The sequence below is a fragment of the Equus asinus genome, unplaced genomic scaffold (assembly GCF_041296235.1).
Source record: "Equus asinus isolate D_3611 breed Donkey unplaced genomic scaffold, EquAss-T2T_v2 contig_645, whole genome shotgun sequence".
NCBI lineage: Eukaryota > Metazoa > Chordata > Mammalia > Perissodactyla > Equidae > Equus > Equus asinus.
The window spans coordinates 247,715-265,213 of NW_027225344.1; the positions used below are offsets into that span (position 1 = coordinate 247,715).

Consider the following 17,499-nt stretch of genomic DNA (forward strand, 5'->3'; position numbering starts at 1 on the left):
GAAGAGGCACCATTTATAAGGTGCACAGAGTTCATTGACCTCCCCACCTTCCAAGGATACTGGGCCTGGGCCCTACACAAAGGAATGTGTCTGGGCTCAGGGCCACTTCGGCCCTGACTCTAAGGCACAAGTTACAAAGAATGAGTCCTGTGTCATGTTCCTTGTCTGGGCTGGCCACCCTGACGGGCACCTGACAGGACTTTAGAAACATCCTATCCATGGGAACGAAAAAGATAGAAGCACCCCATCTGTGGGAACAAGAAGAAATAACTCAAAATATCCAAATGTCTAAAACCCTGAGTCAGAACCCAGAGAAACCTTAGGGTAAAAGGGAGTCACAGGCATAGAACAATTGGGAGTCTCACTGAGGAAAGGACACCTTGCCTCAGACCCGGACAATCGGCACTCCCACCCGCCGTACAAACTATTGGGACTTCCCCAGCTGATTGTGGTGTGGATGTTGTAAGTACCGATTTGTTGTTCTCCCTTATGCCCACTCCTTGTTCTGTTTCCCTTTATCCAAAACCTTTGATTGCTGAAACAACCAAATAGCCTTGGCGGTGCCTGTCATTCCTTGCCCTTTGCGGCTGCGGGCAACATATGGTGACTGAAAAATAATAATGCACAACTGAAACTTCACAGTGTTATAAACTATTATGACCTCAATAAAATAAAAAAGATAAAAAAAGAAAACTGGCGCAGTGGTTAAGTTTGCACGTTCTGCTTTGGCAGCCTGGGGTTCGCCGGTTTGGATCCCGGGTGCGGACACAGCACCGCTTATCAAGCCATGCTGTGGCAGGTGTCCCACATATAAAGTAGAGGAAGATGGACATGGATGTTAGCTCAGGGCCAGCTTTCCTCAGCAAAAAGAGGAGGATTGGCGGCAGATGTTAGCTGAGGGCTAATCTTCCTCAAAAAAAAAAAAAGAAAGAAAAGAAAAGAAAATTAGGGTAAAGCAAAGCAAAACAAAAGACCAAGAAGCTTAGGCATTTCTTTGCATTTCTCTCTCATGCAGGCTTAATGTGTGTATCCTCGCAAAGAGAAGGAATGTTCTCTCAGCAGTGGCTATTTCTTTTTTTGTTTTTTTTTTGTAACAGAGCTTTGTATGAAGTGCTGTGACAATACGGGAAGTAACTCTGCCTGTGGGCTTGGGGGGGTGCTTCACAAAGACAGTTGATCTGGGCCCTAAACGAGAAGTCAAGTTGAAGGGCCAGGATTGCAGTGCAAGATGGAGATAAGGGCACAGTCTGGCACACATGGATTTTCAAGTTTAAAATGAAATAGCTGGGGCCAGCCTGGTGGCTCAGTGGTTAAGTGCGCGTGTTCCGCTTTAGTGGAACTATCACATGGTGGAAGACGTGTGTTTGCCTGAGCCTCTCCCCTCTCCCCGTTTTGGACTGTGAACTCTCTGGGGGCAGGGGCACACAGTAGGTGTTCAATACATTTTTGATTAATCAAATGAATAAATGTTTCCTTCTCCCACTTTGATCTCCACTGCCATATCCATTAGAAGAACTAAACGGGAGAGCACAAAAAACAAACTTTCATTTAATGTCACTGGATCACATGTAAGGTGAAAGGACTGGTAGACAAGGAACTTAATACTAATTTTAAAAGAGCAGTTTTGAAGTTATGGGTAAGTTTTATCATATCTGCTATGCTTGTTTCCAAAACCCTTAGCTTGTGAAGATTATGAGTATGTTCATCACAACCCCCAGAGGAAAACAGACTTACCTTTGATGCTGGAAGCCACAGAGGACATGTTGATAATATTGCCAGATTTGTGAGCATCTGCCAAAATAAAACAAATAATAAAAAAAAAAATGCCACTCTGCAGGCTAAAAATACTACCTCTTTAAAAGATCTGCATTTACTCTGGGTTTGCAGAACCATCTTATTAGCTGTTAACATGAAGTACTATTAAGCAGTCTTAACAACCTCCTCATCACTGCTGGGAACTGATGGCAGAGTACACTCTCACTGGCAAGAACATCTCCCAGGGGGACTACCACCTTCCCTGTCACAAGAGTATCAGCAAGACCGAGGATGAACTCTAAGCCAGTGCAAATGAATGTTCATATTTACTGTGTTCCTGATGTTAGAAAACTCTTACTCCAGTGAACACATTATTTGATGAATACCTACAGTGGCTGGGTATTGTGTAGGTCCAGGAGATTCAAAGATAAGTGACACAGTCCCTGCCTATGGAGAGCTGCCAGTCTGACTGGGTGGCTGACATAATCAGCATCCAGAGACAGCATGGGCCTTCACAGAGAACAGGTGGTGGGTGGTAGGAAGGGGCCAATCCACTGTTGGACACTCAGAGGAGGGCTCCTAGGAGGAAATATGTGGGTCGATTTTTGAAAACTAGAGTATTAGTGTAACCGTGGGCCCTCCAGGACCAGTTCAACTGACCCCGTCTTACCAACAGAGTAATAAGAGTGGGTTTTCAGGAACTGAGAGTCCCCCCTTGTCCAGTTCAGGCCAGGTAAGACCACCATTCCATCAAGTGGGCCTGCGCAAATGCCTGTTAAGTAATCTTTTTGACATCAAAGGGCTGAAAACTCCACCCTCAGATCATGCCAACATCACCATTCTGTGAATATGCGTCCTATGAAGAGCCATGGAGCTGACTGCACTTGCACAGATCATCACTCACCTCATTTCTCACCTCCAAGTATCCGTCTCCACCCTTCAGACCACCCTGCCCTTCATCCCATAAATTTTGCCCCAAGTCCTTGATCAGGGAGACAGATCTGAGAGAATACGCCTCCTGTCTCTTTGCAGATCAAGCTAGCAATAAAGCTTTTTTCTTTCCCCAAATCTGATGCTGTAATTAATTGTTTTTTTTTCCACGTGCATTGGGTAGGAGAACCCCATTTTTGTGGAGTAACAGTCAGAAAAACAAAAGAGAAGCGTGTTTTAAGGAATGAGAACCATAGGTATAAAGGTTCTATTATGGAACTGGGGGGAAGGGATGGGTCTGGCTGGAAGGCAGGCCCTGGGAGGAAAGAGGCCTTAGAGGCCAACAGGGACTAAATTTAGGAATTTGGGATTTCCCCTGAAGATAAGGCAGGCCTTAGTGCAGAGGAGGAGCGGTATGTCTAGATCCGGGGATTACAGGTTCCTCTGGCAGCCTATGCTGGAGACGACTGGAAGCTGCAGTAGTGGTTCGGGAAAGGAGTGGTAAAAGCAGACACAGCAGGCAGAGCTCAGTCCATGGCCACATGCACTGATGGCAGCCTCCTGTCAAGGGCAGTGTTTCCTAAAAATACGTCCTGCAGGATTTCCCCACTCAATTGTGAACTTTGAGAGAGGAGGGTCTGGGGCTGTGTTGTCCTCCTAGACAAGGGGCACAGTAGGCGGTCAATACGTTTTGATGAATTAAGATCTCCTGAGGTGCTAGTTTAAAGTGCAGATTACTGGGCCCTGCCCCAGACCTAAAAGAATATATAATGAAACAGGCTGCTATGACTTAAAAAATGTTTTGTTTTCAATGAACTTACACTTTATTAATTATAACATATACGTATGTTTTCAAGATAATATTATGTACATGCAAGGGCATGGGTACTCATAAACGTTTTGGAGGAAGAAGCAAGAGGTTGAGAGAATGGGCCTAATGGGCACTAACTTTTCATGGAAGTCAGAGGCTGGGAGGATGACTATAGAGAACAAGGGGAGATGGTGGCCACGAGAGAGTGGGGAAGAGTTCAAATAACTGCCGGGAGGAAAAGGGAGAATATCAACTAGAGAACAGAGGAAGGAAAACCAGGATATACTCTATCATGAAAATCAAGTGAAGTTTCTAAAAGAGCAGAGTCTTGAGAGGCAGTGTAAAGGGTCTAGAGAAAAAAGTCACTTCCGTTGGGGTGAGTTTCTCCAGTAGCTTTCAGACAGAGGCAGGAATGGAGACGGTGAATGATCGAATGGATCAGGGATGAGGCTGCCAAGATTATACATCTCTTTATGGTCATCTTCCTACTTTCCGTTTTGATACTTAGCTACCAATCATACTAAAAGCAGAGAGTCTGAAACCAGCCTATGGCATGGTGCTGGAGACAGCGAAGGACACCGGGAGAGGCTGAGGTGACCCACCAAGTCAAGGAAGATGGAGGGGAGAATATATTTAACTCAACTTGTGTGTCTATAAAATAAAGAGAATCATAATGAAATGGGGTCCTCATAAAAAACACTAGGAAAATTAGTAGAGTAGAATGGTGTTGAAAACTAAGCCTTAAAATTATTCTTTCTTATCCATTTTAGCAAATAACCCATTTTACTTTATTGTTCCAGTTTTATTGAAATATAATTAACATACATAATCCATTTTTAATACATACAGCCCAACTTAATATATAAAAATGGGCTATTAAGTGAGTTCAGTCTCCAATCTTCTGAAATGCAATAATCTCTCAGGCAAACTAGAATTTCGCGCCTAGAGATGCTACTGCTGCCCCAACACTGGTACCATACATTCGGCTGGGCCTGTCTGCTGATTCTCCAGCCCAAAGTCCTTGCCTCCCTCCATGCTGCCTTCCTACCCCCAGCTCAGAACCTGCTGTCCCGTGTGATGCTCCCTCTGCCTGCCAAGCAGCAGCCCTCTGTGGCCCATAAAGTGGAGTGTCTGTACATAGTAAGGCCACATAGGACTGATCTTCCAGAAGCTCAGGCAGGGCTACAAAGGTCTCAAAAGATCTCCTCTAGCTGTATCTAGTCAGTCCCACTCTGACTCAGCTCTTCTGTCCCCATCAACCAGAACTCAGCTCCTAAACTTGGCAGACCTTGGCTCCTTGGGTCTTCAGTGATTCCATGCCTGACCCCAACCTGGACTGATAACCTAGATTCACTTACTCATTCAACCAACATTTGCTAAGCACTTCCGTGTGCTAGGGACTCTTCTACAATACAGCAAAGGAGGAAAAATCCCCAAACATCCAAGCCCTCCCCAGATCCTTGTCGTAATGGATCTTCTTTTCTAGTGGACCTTGGATTCTGCACTGACCTCTTACAGAATCTTCAATTTGTCCTCTGCCTTTTGACCGATCTTTCAGTCTTGGAATGTCTATCCATGAACAGAAATTTCCTACAAGTGTTCCTATATTTTGACCACCTGACCTTGCAGATCTGCTTGGACTCCAAATCCTGGCTTCCTCTGGAAAGTTCTAACTGGGTATATGTGTGTCATGGTTAACGAACACAAGAGGATCCTAGACAATTACTGCTGGAAGGGATTGTGTAATCTATCACCCTCATTTTAAACAGAAGAAACATGGGGCTGGCCCTGCGGTTGAGTGGTTAAGTTTGCGCATTCCGCTTCGGTGGCCCAGGCTTTTGCTGGTTTGAATCCTGGGTGTGGACATGGCACTGCTCATCAAGTCACGCTGAGGTGGCATCCCACATGCCACAACTAGAAGGACCCACAACTAAAAGTACACAACTATGTACCGGGGGGCTTTGAGGAGAAAAAGTAAAAATAAAATCTTAGAAAAAAAAAAAAGTAAATAAATAAATAGAAGAAACACATGCTGAGAGAGCCTAAGTACCATCTCCTAGGGCACCTGGCGAATTAGGGGCAGAGCTCAGGCTGTGCCGAAGGTTTTTTGACACCAGAGTCTGACCTTGGGGTCAGGTTGGTTAGGGTCACCTTAACAAGTGGCACTGACTCCTTTTGATTCCCCATCCCACTGGTTAATATTTTGGGGGATTTTTTTCTTTTCGTTTTTTACAAACGAGTGTCATTGTTTCATATGGATTATTGTTAAGGTGCTTTAAATCACAGGCAAACTCACTAATTTGCAAGTTATTGTTCGATATTTTAAAAGTTAACACTTACAAGTGTAAATTTCAGCTCCACTGTGCCTCACACCTACGTTCCTCACTGATACTCGTGAAGCACTGCAGACACGAACAAGCTCATTTTACAAATGAGTCTCACACGTCTCACCAGCTGTGACGGACGCTCTCCCCTTTTACCACAGCCTTTGCTTCTCCCCAAATCCTGTGTTAAGGACCAGCCTTCAAAAAATGCATCCAAGTTCCAAATAACAGATTTTCATCACCTCCAGATAGGTAAAAAAGGCAATTTATATTTTTAAAAAATTTGCTAGTTCAACAATCTGTGGGCCCACCCAAAGATCCCTTCTAGGCACTAAACAAATAGATTAAAAACAAATTCCTTTGTTACTAAGTCAATTTCTCTAACTTTCCTTTTAGCATTCATCTGCATCCTTCTTGACATTAGGTTGAATGTTCAGAGCAAAGTATCAGTCCTGCTGCGCCATTAAAAAGCTCTTCTCCTGCCCCGCACAGGGCAGCATTCAGTACTCCAGTCATCTCATCCAGCAGGGATGGATGGAAAGAATGGCTCTTCTGCATTTCACTAGGATTTAATTTACAACCTTGAACTGAGCTGGTTCTGTACTCAGTCAACCCGTCCATTGTCTGAGCCCGTGCTGTCTGCCACTGCTGGCTTACAAGCTCATTTGAAGTCAACATTTTTCATATTTACACCTGTCTCCCCTAGAGCACCTGGTGTGGTGCTTTGTATCAAAAGGTACTTAAAGCTTATTTGTATAACAAAATGAAAAACATTGATGAGCTGTGTGAAGGCTGGAGAATTCAAGGGTGGCAGACTCAGGAGGAATACTCTCTCTTCAGCACATGCTGTCTCTCACCTCTCTGGAACTTCAGTGGCTCAGCTAAAGACAGGAGAGTAAGGAGGGTACTCAAGGTACAGAAAAGCAGTGGGGTACATCCATCCTGAGAGCGTGTGCCTAGTCTTAGCTCTAACCACTTGCTAGTTATGTGATTTGGGCAAGTTACTTAACCTCCTAGTTTCTTTCTCTGTACAGTGAATGGGACAAAGTAGTACCTACCTCATCGGATTGTTCTGGTCCCACAGGCCTCCTGCTGTCCCTCTCCCTGGAAGCTTCTCCCCAAACACCTGAATGGTTAGCTCCGTTGCTCCATTCAGCCTCTATGAAAATCTCACCTTATCAGTGAGGCCCTCTGGGACCTCTCTAATAACTGAGCTTTTTTTCTCTTCATAGTACTTATAACTACCTCACATGTTATATGTTTATTTGATTACATATTATCCTGTCTCACCTCTCCAAAATGGAAGTTCCCTGACAGAAGGGACTTTGTTTAGTTCTCTGATTTGTCTTCTGCACCTAGAATGGAGCCTGGCATGTAGAAAGTGCTTAATAAATATTCTTTGAATGGATGAACTGGAAGGTCAGACGAATTAATTTATACTAAATGCCTTGGTATTTATGTTCACTACATGTTAGTCATTACGTTAACTACCATTACTCTTCAGCACATGTGAGGATTCTTTCTGGATGCCCAGGATGGAGACCTGGAGACTAACGTGGTGGTCATCCTGGTGGTGGTCACCTTACTTTAGGAAGAAAGGCCTTGATCATCAGGTACATGCTGCGGACGTTAAGATTCATTGAGAAGTCCCAGTCTTTCTCCTCACAGTCCAGGATGGTTCCATGATGAACAAAACTGGAAGAGTAATTAAACAATGGGGAAAAATTATCATTAAAAACGATTTCTATTCCACTTCCTTTTCATTTTTATTTTCATTTATTGACTTAGACCATTGTCCCTTCCCTAACCAAGACTTTTAACAATTCAAACATAGTATCACTTGGTACATTAGGTAAGTAAGTGTCTCAACAACTTAAGGTAAAAAATTTGTTATTTGAAAACAAGATCCTTCTTTTAAAAGAAGGCGGCAAGTGTCTGGAGCCCCCAAACATAAGAAGCTCTATACCAAATGCACAGGAAATATCAACGCCATTACAAACAACTGAGGACACTTGCCCCAGTGGACTCTGATTTCAAGAGCAGCAGTGCCCTCAGGTGGCAAGAACTTATCATTCTCAAGGGAAATCAAAGTTGCAGGGAAAACAAGTATCTCACCATCTCAGGGCAGCAAAGTAATATCGCTACTGTACAGTTCTGACATACTGAGTAAACAAAGCAGAACAAAAGAAAACCCTCAAAATAGCCTTTGCTATTTTCCAAGTCACATTTCCTCAAGGAAGCTTTATAACAATGGGGTCCTAATTGATTTCACTGTCCCCTGGACCAAGATTATGTAATTACTTATAAAATATTGTCAGTTGTGATTCCCATGTACCACTGTACTTCCAGTTCAATCAAATGACAGCAAGAACCACATGCTATATTTCTATATCCCTTACTTTGCTGAAAATTTAATAGATGCTCAAAAAATAATTTTGCTAGTTGATTTTTTCATGGTTCTGAATATATTCTTCTATGAAAGATGAGCAGATTATTTATAAAATAGATAATCATAAATTGTTGCTTTAATTTCCATACATTGTAACACATGATAAACTATGAATAGACAGACTTTTTTCATACTGAAACATGATTAGGAAGAATCATAAAAATACATAAGAAGGCTCTAGGATTTTTCTATCAATGCCACAGTATAAACGTTAACACCACACAAGAAAAGTGGAACATCAGACTCTATCTACTTAGTCCTGCGTAAGCCTCAACTGTCCTCATCTCTACTGTCATGCCTGAAAAGGGAGAGTGAGCACAAGCACTAGCTGCTCCACATGGGGCTGCTCCAGCTCCAGTCTCTCATCCTTCAAGCATGGTTCAGCAAGTTTGGTACTACTCTATCAAGTTCAATTAAGCCATTCTCTTTGTGCTGTATATAAAGCAACAGAGTGAAACTTCTTTTGCTGGGATTAATTGCCCTAATAAGAAATGCTGCGCTTGGGAGGTAGAAAGAACTTGCCAGAATGTTGTGCCAACAAATGGGGAACATTCGCATTTCAATAAACTGAGTACTCAGTTTTTGGCAGATATACTTTGCCTTAAAGACACTCCTGGAAAACAGTTTTTAATTTTATTTTATAAGTCTTAGTGGAACATCAGTGACAAGTCCACTGGTGTGAGCCTGTCCCCAGCCTTAGGTAGATCAACAGCGTTGGATTGGTAGCAGTTGTCTTGAGTATCCTTAAGTGCCTTTAGGCCCCAAGCACATGTCAACTTCTATGGCTGTTTTACTTGCTGAATCTTACTTGTAACAAAAATTCTGTCCAAAATCCAGCTTTATTTCCTAAGGAATATATTAGGGTTCACAAAGAATAATTTGGCCATATTATCAAATTTCTTTTAATAAAAGACATAGAAAACTTTCTGTGAGGAGAATGAAATTAAAAAGTTATGAATTACCCAGCAACATTAAAGAGAATGTCAACTCTCTCAATTTCATTGGCAAACTCATCAATTTGTTTTTTTTTTTGTGACATCCAGGACTCGAGTCTGAATACCTGAAACATAAAACAAGGGAAACTATTTACTTATACCCATAAAAAATGTTTAGTCTTGTAGATGTAGCTGCTTTGAAGTACAAAGATTACAGTATCTGTCCATTTTGCCTTCATAGGATTGTTGACCATTGGTAGGGTCTTAAGAATCTTAAGAATCTCATTAATAAAAATCTTAAAATCCTCCCCATCCTGAACTCCCAATAACACACCTCTCTTTCCCTCCCTTTCTCTTCACTCTCTAAATTGAATACTAAAGGCCTTTTCTGAGAAAAGACTTTACAGTGAAGTATGAATGATCTATATTAGATGCTTCTCAGTGAGCCAGCAGTAATAACAGAGCGCAGGCTTGCTCTTTCCCCAGAGGCGAGTCACTGCCCCAGGAACACTGAATCCTATCTGAGTGAGGGGTAGGGAAGGGCAGGGCAGTGAGACAGGAGACTGTTTCCATTTGTGCACTTTACCTTCATGTCAATTCCATTATTTATTGGAAACAACTTTGTCAGTCAAGGGTATAATCACTTATTTCTGCACTAAATTGCAAGGAGAAGAAATGAGGGGCCAGGAGAAGGGATGAAACACTTGAAAGCTAGACATGAGAGATCCAGCATTGGATCTCAGAGACACACTGTAATAGTTACTAAAAAACCCCAAACATTCTCTAATAAAAGAAAGTCACTATTTTAATGTTTTTAAAAAAAATATGGTTTATTATTCTTTTATAGATATAGAAAGAAAAGATTATAAACATAGAAAAGGAGAGAAAGGGGAGAAAGTTTTGGGAGGACTTTCTTCCCTTAGTACTTTTTCAATACTTTTTCAGTACAACAGCGTTTTTCTGACTTGGAGTTAAAATTCCCTATTATTAAAATTAAATAATTTTCCAATAATAAATAAACAATCCAATAATTAAAATAGCATAGTCTAATTCCGTTCATGAATTCAATGTGCTAATTTGCATTTGATTATATAACCTGTTCTATTTTGCTGGAAGAATTAACTTTCAAATGAGCTGTCTGTTCTGATTTCTTTCAGAGGAACTCTAGTTGAAGTCCTTTGATGCTGGAGTTGAGTTCAGTGTGGTGCAGTAAGGGGTGATACACAGCGAAATAATTTGCATACTCTCTTAGGGTTTCTGATCATATGTGACTTTAGGGCTGAGCTGTCTCCAATATGGTAGCCACCAGGCACATGTGGCTACTAAGCACTTGAAATGCAGCTAGTCAGAACTGAAATGCGCTGTAAGTGTACAACACACGTGAATTTAAAAGATTTAGTATGAAAAAAGAATGTAAAATATTCCATAAATTTTTTTTATATTGAGTATGTTAAAATGGTATTTTAGATATATTTAGTTAAATAAAATACATTACTAAAATTAATTTTCATCTGTTTCTTTTTACTTTTTAAATGTAGCCACAGGAAATTTAAATCACACACGTGGTTCACATCATTTTCCTACTGGACAGCACTGTGCTGAGTAGGGCACAGAAGTGAAAGTTGTCATTAAAAGTTAACGCAACAACTGTTAAATTTCACATACAACTTTGTAATTAGGTACAAAATCCTTCAACATGCTGGATAAAAAAAATTTTAAGTATACAACTTTTATATATTTAAGTATACAGATTTTTGTCTGTAGGTTCACAGAATATAGATTTGATATCAAAGAATCAGGCTCTAAGAAGAAGGCCGGTGGAGCTGACCAGCCAAGTAATTTTCTTTCAGCAGACGAGTACTGTTTTTTATAATACCTTATGGACTCTGAATCCCAAGTTCAAGCTGCTGAGTTGCTTACCCGGGTACTTTTCCAGTTCTTGAAGTTTGGACTCATTGATATCTGTGGCTATGACTTGGGCACCTTCTCTTGCAAAAGCCTGGAAGACAACACACAAATGAATCCTTTGTTTACTTGGTTAAGCTGCTCTCATGAATAGAAAATCCTTTAGCCTTTTCTCCCTTTATCTTATTTTCATTGTTTTCCTTATACATGGGTGGAATTTCAAACTATCTAGTCTCACTTAGCCCTTCCCATTGTTATTTTTATCATTAATTAGTACAACATGACATACATTGTGCTTGTCATCTGACTTTATCCCTTTTAGTAACATCAAATACAATCGTGTTTTTAAAAAACTAGGATTCTGTTATTAACACCTCTCAAAATACTACTATTCTGTGATTTGACAGCCTTTATTCCATTTCTGAGCAGGTGACTAAACCCAAAATAATGAGAAAAATGGGTTATTTCAACACTTTTCCTCCTAAGAGTATACTAGTGTATTTACAAATATCAAACTAATCCTACCGTTACAGTTAAGCTGCATTATTAGCTCAAGTGAGGACTATAATGTGCAAGAAGCTGCTATAAATTACAAGGTAAAGGTAACCTGATAGTCTTAGAACTCTGGAGTCCTATGTCTGAACTGAGGTGATTTCAGAGGGCTATGTACTCCTTTAGGCCCGCTGTAACAAATTTATTACAGTGCAGAGAAACTGAGGCAAAGAAATAAGTTCTCAGCGTCAAAAGTTATGAGACGTCACATAATAAATATGTGAGGTAAGCCTTGCTTCATCTGCCTGGGATCAAGAGTAGCAACTTTTATTTTTGTAACTTAAGACAACAGAAGCACAAAAGCCAATAAAAAAAAGAAGTAGAGCAGAATTAAACAGCCATGGGATCTGTCCACGTGATTCAACACCTCCAAAGGCAGGAAGCAAACAGAGATAGTAACTTACTATGGCAGTGGCCCGGCCGATCCCCTGAGCAGCAGCTGTCAGGACGATGACCTTCCCATCAAGTCGACCCATAACGGAACCTGCGGTTTAATCTACAGACACGTGTATTTAATGGCATGCACTGTAGACATGGTCCTATGCAGTAACATCTAGAATGAATGGTTCAATGTACTCCTTTAAGAACCTGAAGATGGCACCTCAGCACAAATATTCCCACCATGAGAATTCTCCAAGAGCGCCCACTCTAGATACCTAGCTTTGTACATCAAAACCATTTGGCACAGCCCACTCAACTGATACTCAGTAAGAGACAGACATTGGACTTGACCCACCTTTCGGTTTTTTGAGAACCCAATGCTGATCCAGAAGGGGTGGAGTCCTCCCCTCCCCATCCTCCCCGCTGTGCCCGCACGCACTGCTATGCCACTGGGCATGTCCTTCCTGCTTTCTGTCCTGTAAACTTCCGTTGGGTTTGCACCATCAATCATTTCTAGTTTGTTTATTTATATTCTTATTTTTGCAGGGGAAGATTCGCCCTAAGCTAACATTGAACCAGGAGGCTGAAGTGGAGTGCACCAAACTTTAACCACTAAGCCATCAGGGCTGGCTCTCATCTGTGGTTTTTCCTTGTCCCTTGGAAAGATTTCACCATCGGCCTCAGAAAGTCACTGAACAAAAGAACCGGAAAATCAAATCATGTCCAATACCCCCATTTTACAGATGAGGAAACTGATGTGGCCTGGTCCAGGTGAGAGAGACAGACGAAACGCAGGCCTCCCCATAACGCTGCCGATCCTCTTCTCAAGCTTAAGCCGGCGGGAGTTAACGCTTTAACAGCCACAGTCAGTCACTTCTGACAGGCAGGACTGAGACACTGTGACCGGGGGAAAGGTGGCGTGCATCAGGTCTGACCAGTGCCGACTGCAGGGCGCGCGGAACGGCTAGCGCTGAGGTCGGGGTGGCGAGGAGTCAAACGATGATCAAATGAGGTGGTCTTCAAGGAGCCAGGCTCTCTCCCCCATCCTGCTGTTCTCAACGTGTGCCTCTGACCTCGCGCCAAGTCACAACATGGCTGCTATGTCCCAAGGCACCATATCTGCATCCGCCCCAAAAAACACCAAGGGAAGGAGCAAAAGCCAAAGGTCTTTCTACCCAAGAAGGAAGGCCTGCTCAGAACCCCGGCCCACGTTTCACCCGCCAGCCCTAGCAGCCGCGGGGGCCGGCATGTGGGGGCGCCGTCTTCCCCCCTCAGGATGGGAAAGGCAGGGAAACGAGCTGGGAGGGCGTTGAGCGAACGCACTCAAGCAGCACGCGCGCACACACACCGCGCCCGAGAAGGCGCAGGCGGCTTCTCCGGCCTGGGCCCCTAAGCCCTTTCCTCCTGAGCCCCACTCCGTGCTCCTCAGCCACGCGCGGCTCCGCCCGCCGGGGGCGCTCACGCGGGCAGGCGTCAGGCAAGCGGGGGCGGGGGGTGTCAGGCAGGCGGGGGCGGGCGCGCCAGGGGGGCGGGGCGGGGGGGCGTCAGGCAGGCGGGGGCGGGCGCGCCCGGGGGGGGGCGGGGCGGGGTGGGGGGGCGTCGGGCAGGCGGGGGCGGGCGCGCCGGGGGGCGTCAGGCAGGCGGGGGCGGGCGCGCCGGGGGAGGCGGGGCGCGGGGCGAAGGCCCGAGGTGTGGCCCGGTCTCGCGCGCTCCTTCCCGCGTCCCAGCCGGCGTCGCACCCGGGCCTCCCACCAGCCGGTCCAGCGGGCCTCGTGTCGCCCGGACCCCTGCCGTCCAGCCCTCGGCCGCCCGGGGCCCGCGGCGTCCACGCGCGGACAGGAGGCGGGCGTTCCAGGGGGTGCCCCGCCGTCCCCGCCCCTGCCCGGGCGCTCGCTCCCTCTGCTCCCAGCGCTGCCCCGAGCTGCCGGCGCCCGACTCCGGGACCAGCTCGCCGCTGCCCGAGGCGCTCCGACCGCGGCCGCCCTCGCCAGCCACCAAGAAGCCCAGCCACTCTGAGGCAACGAAATTTTCACTGGTTTTCCCCCTTCTTACACGAGAGGTTCATACTCACTTTAAACTTGGGGAGAGTTGAGATATTTTCAATATGTACTTTAGGAATGAGAGACTCCAGGAACCTTTACCCACCCCCAGTCCTGAGCGTGCGGATCAAACGCTGTGACTTGAGCCCGTGCGCCCTGCGGCTCTGGGCGCCGGGCTCCGGGCGGCCTCCCCGCCTTTCTGGGCCCGGAGTTTGGAGCCGAAGGTTTACTGTTAGGTCAACTGCACTGCCACGCTAAAACAGAGTTTTTGGGAAAATGAGTTGCAAACATGGCCTGAAATGGTAAATTCCAACATGAAAAGCAAACGTGATGGCTTTCTTACTGTAAACACTGGAATCAAAGTGTTAATTTTTCGTTATCAGAGGCAGAGCATTTTCGGGAATTCTGTCTTCATGAACCCGGAAGAAAAATGTTCACTGAAAAATCCTCTCTTCTTTGGTTATTTTGAAAAACTTAAGATACCAGACTTCCAAATGCACCCTAATCCTGATCTAACTGCTAAGATTTCCTGAAATAAGTAACGTGCAGAGCAAAGCAACACATAAAAATTAAACATTTCCTTTTCCCAGTCCATTTAAAGTTTCATTGAAAAAATACCAGGAAATCTTACTTTAGAGTAGCAGCAGGTGGATGGCGTCCTCCAGGTCACTGCGCGAGCGGCAAACGGAGACCGACCTTCGTGCAGACAAGTCAGGCGCTTAATGATGAATGCTGGGATGTGTAGTTCAGGTTTCTTCCGAGTTTGCTGGTTCTGTTTCCTTGAGTTTTTAAGGATTCGCACATTGGTATACTCAATGTGTGTACGTGCTGCCGTCTAGTGGAGCTCAGGTCGAACTGCTAACTCCGAGTAAACGGTGAAAAGCGGAAAAAGCCCCCGCAGCATGCTCAGGACTGGAAACCACTCCCTTGGCTTTGACCCCTCTCAGTCCCTGTCGTTTGTGTCTACTACGTGCCGTTCTGCGGTGTTCAAGATGGAATGAGGCAGAAGTCGCATGTGGAAGACGGCAGAGCCGCGAAACAGAAGGAGCCCAGGTCACTGAAGATACTAGAGCCTTCTCTCCTGGCCCTTGACATGATTGCTGAGAGGGCAGCACACGTTCTCTCGCGTTGAAGGTATGGTTGTGGTTCTCTTGTGACGCGCCGTCTCTTCTAACACTAATACACGCTTAGTGGCGGAATGCAGGCGTCCTGACTGCACTGGCGGTGGCGTCAGGGAGCAGGTTGAGCCTCAGTGGGAGTGTGGAGGCTTCAAGGAAAGAACATGCTGGGTAAGAGCAAAAAGCCAAGTCTGGCTGAAGAGAACAGAGACACAAGAAGGAAAAGAAAGGACTGGGTCACGTGAGCCCTCTACACTAGGCTTCGTAACTCCAACTTTCTCAGGCAGGTAACTGAGCAGAGTGAGTGTGTAGGTTGTTTGTGCACGTGCTGTTTAAGTGGGTTCACTCAGCACCCACCCAACTCACTTTCCCCTGCCTCCTACACTGTAAGGGTGATAAATAAGTGACAAGCAGTAGGCTATATTGGAGGATATGAGGAAGCCATTTGGTTTGAAACTAATTTGACCTGACCTTGTTTTTCCAGAAAGGTCTGTTGAGCATGCATTGTACATCTGCTTTAAACGCTTACAATGTCCCAAAGACAAGAACAATGCCCTTAAAGATAAGGAGGTAGCTTCCCCCCACATCGGCATTTCCTTTAATATGCATCTCTCCCTAAACTAAGGATTAATTATGGACCTGCTGTGCTCACTGTGTGACCACCCACCTTGTGACCACTGACCTACTGACCTCTGACCTGCTGGGCCAGCAAAGCATCTCACGATAATTGTAAAAGGGATATTCCTGCCATATATGATGGATGCTCTTTGTTCCAAGACTGTGTATAACCACTCGGTACACCCCACTTCTTTGGTGCCCTTCCTTCCTTGGGGGAGGAAGGCCCCAGGCTAGTCCTCAGACCTGACTCATAATAAATTCACCCCAATTTTGATTTGTAGATTGATGTGGATTATTTGTGTCAAGGGGCTGAAAACAAAACTCTCAAATTGCCAGCTTCCTTTGCTGCTAGGGTTGGCCAATGAAATGTGGGCTGGAGTTTCTGAGGAGGCCTTTCTTCTTGGATAGAAAGGCCTTTGGCTTTTGCTCCTTCCTTTTTTGGGGGGGGGCAGTCCTGGAACGTGGATATGATGCCTTGGGACCTAGCAGCCATTTTGTGACTTGGTCTGAGGTCAGAGGCACACACTAAGGACAATAGGGAAGAAAAGGAACCTAGTTCCTTGAAGACAGGCTTAAGACAAAATCCCTAAAGTAACTCCTCTGGACTTCTTATGTGAGAAAAATAAACTTTAGTCACTTTTCAGGTTTTTTGTTCCTGGAGCTAAGTGTATCCGTAACAGTCACAGTGGTTAAGAACAGACTGTGGAGTCAGAAAGATGCAGGTAAGTCCCACATCTTTCCCTCACCAGCTAAGTGAGTAAGTTACCCAGCTGACCAAACCTGTTTCACATCTGTAAAATGAAGGTAGGCATAGCACCTACCTCAGGGATGTTGTGAGGAGGAAGGACTTGGCATGTACAATAGTTGTTACATTTGTACTTAAAAATGTGAATGATTATTAGAAATTCAATTATAATGGATGGTAAAAATTACCCTTAAAGATTTTTTAAAACCCTGCCCTAGTTTCTGCTTGTGTTCACATAAGGTCTTTGGTAAAACTGTCTCTCATTGCCCCACTGTAGCTTCTAACACTGGGTCTAATGACTGTAATCACACGCAGCTGTGCTCCTTGTGTTCCTAACAACATCTTTCCTTTCTTTTTTTTTTATGCTTTTTTTTTGGTGAGGAAGACTGGCCCTGAGTTAACATGTTACCAATCTTCCTTTTTTTTTTTTCCTCCCCAAAGCTCCAGTACATAGGTGTATATCCTAGTTGTAGGTCATTTTAGCTCTTCTATGTGAGACACTGCTACAGCATGGCTTGATGAGCGGTGGTAGGTCCACACTCAGGATCTGAACCAGTGAACCCCACGCCACCAAAGCAGAACATGCGAACTTAACCACTTGGCCATGGGGCCAGCGCCAATACCTTTCCTTTGACTTTTGAGGATTTTGGAATAGACTTTTTATGAATATGAGAGTTCCCTAATCAAGGCCAACTCAGGTACCTCTTTCTCGATGCAGCTGTCTTCAGCCTCCCTTTATTCACAGATCTTCAACAATTATGCTTACTCTACGACCGCCTAAGTCACATGGTATTGCAGATATTTGCTTACCCCTCTGTATAGTCAGTGGACTAAATTTGTTTAAGGTTAGGGACCATATCTTTTTCACCCTTACATTGTGATCAGCTCATATTAAAAGTATGAGTTATTTGTTTTCCAGCTACATGAGTCCCACAAA

At 44.5% G+C, this 17,499-nt stretch overlaps 1 pseudogene; it reads right to left on the reverse strand.

The window, feature by feature from the left end:
• The window catches only part of LOC139044164 (dehydrogenase/reductase SDR family member 6-like), a 30,128-nt pseudogene extending 14,818 nt beyond the window's left edge, over positions 1–15,310 (reverse strand).
• Positions 15,311–17,499: the final 2,189 nt, after the last annotated feature.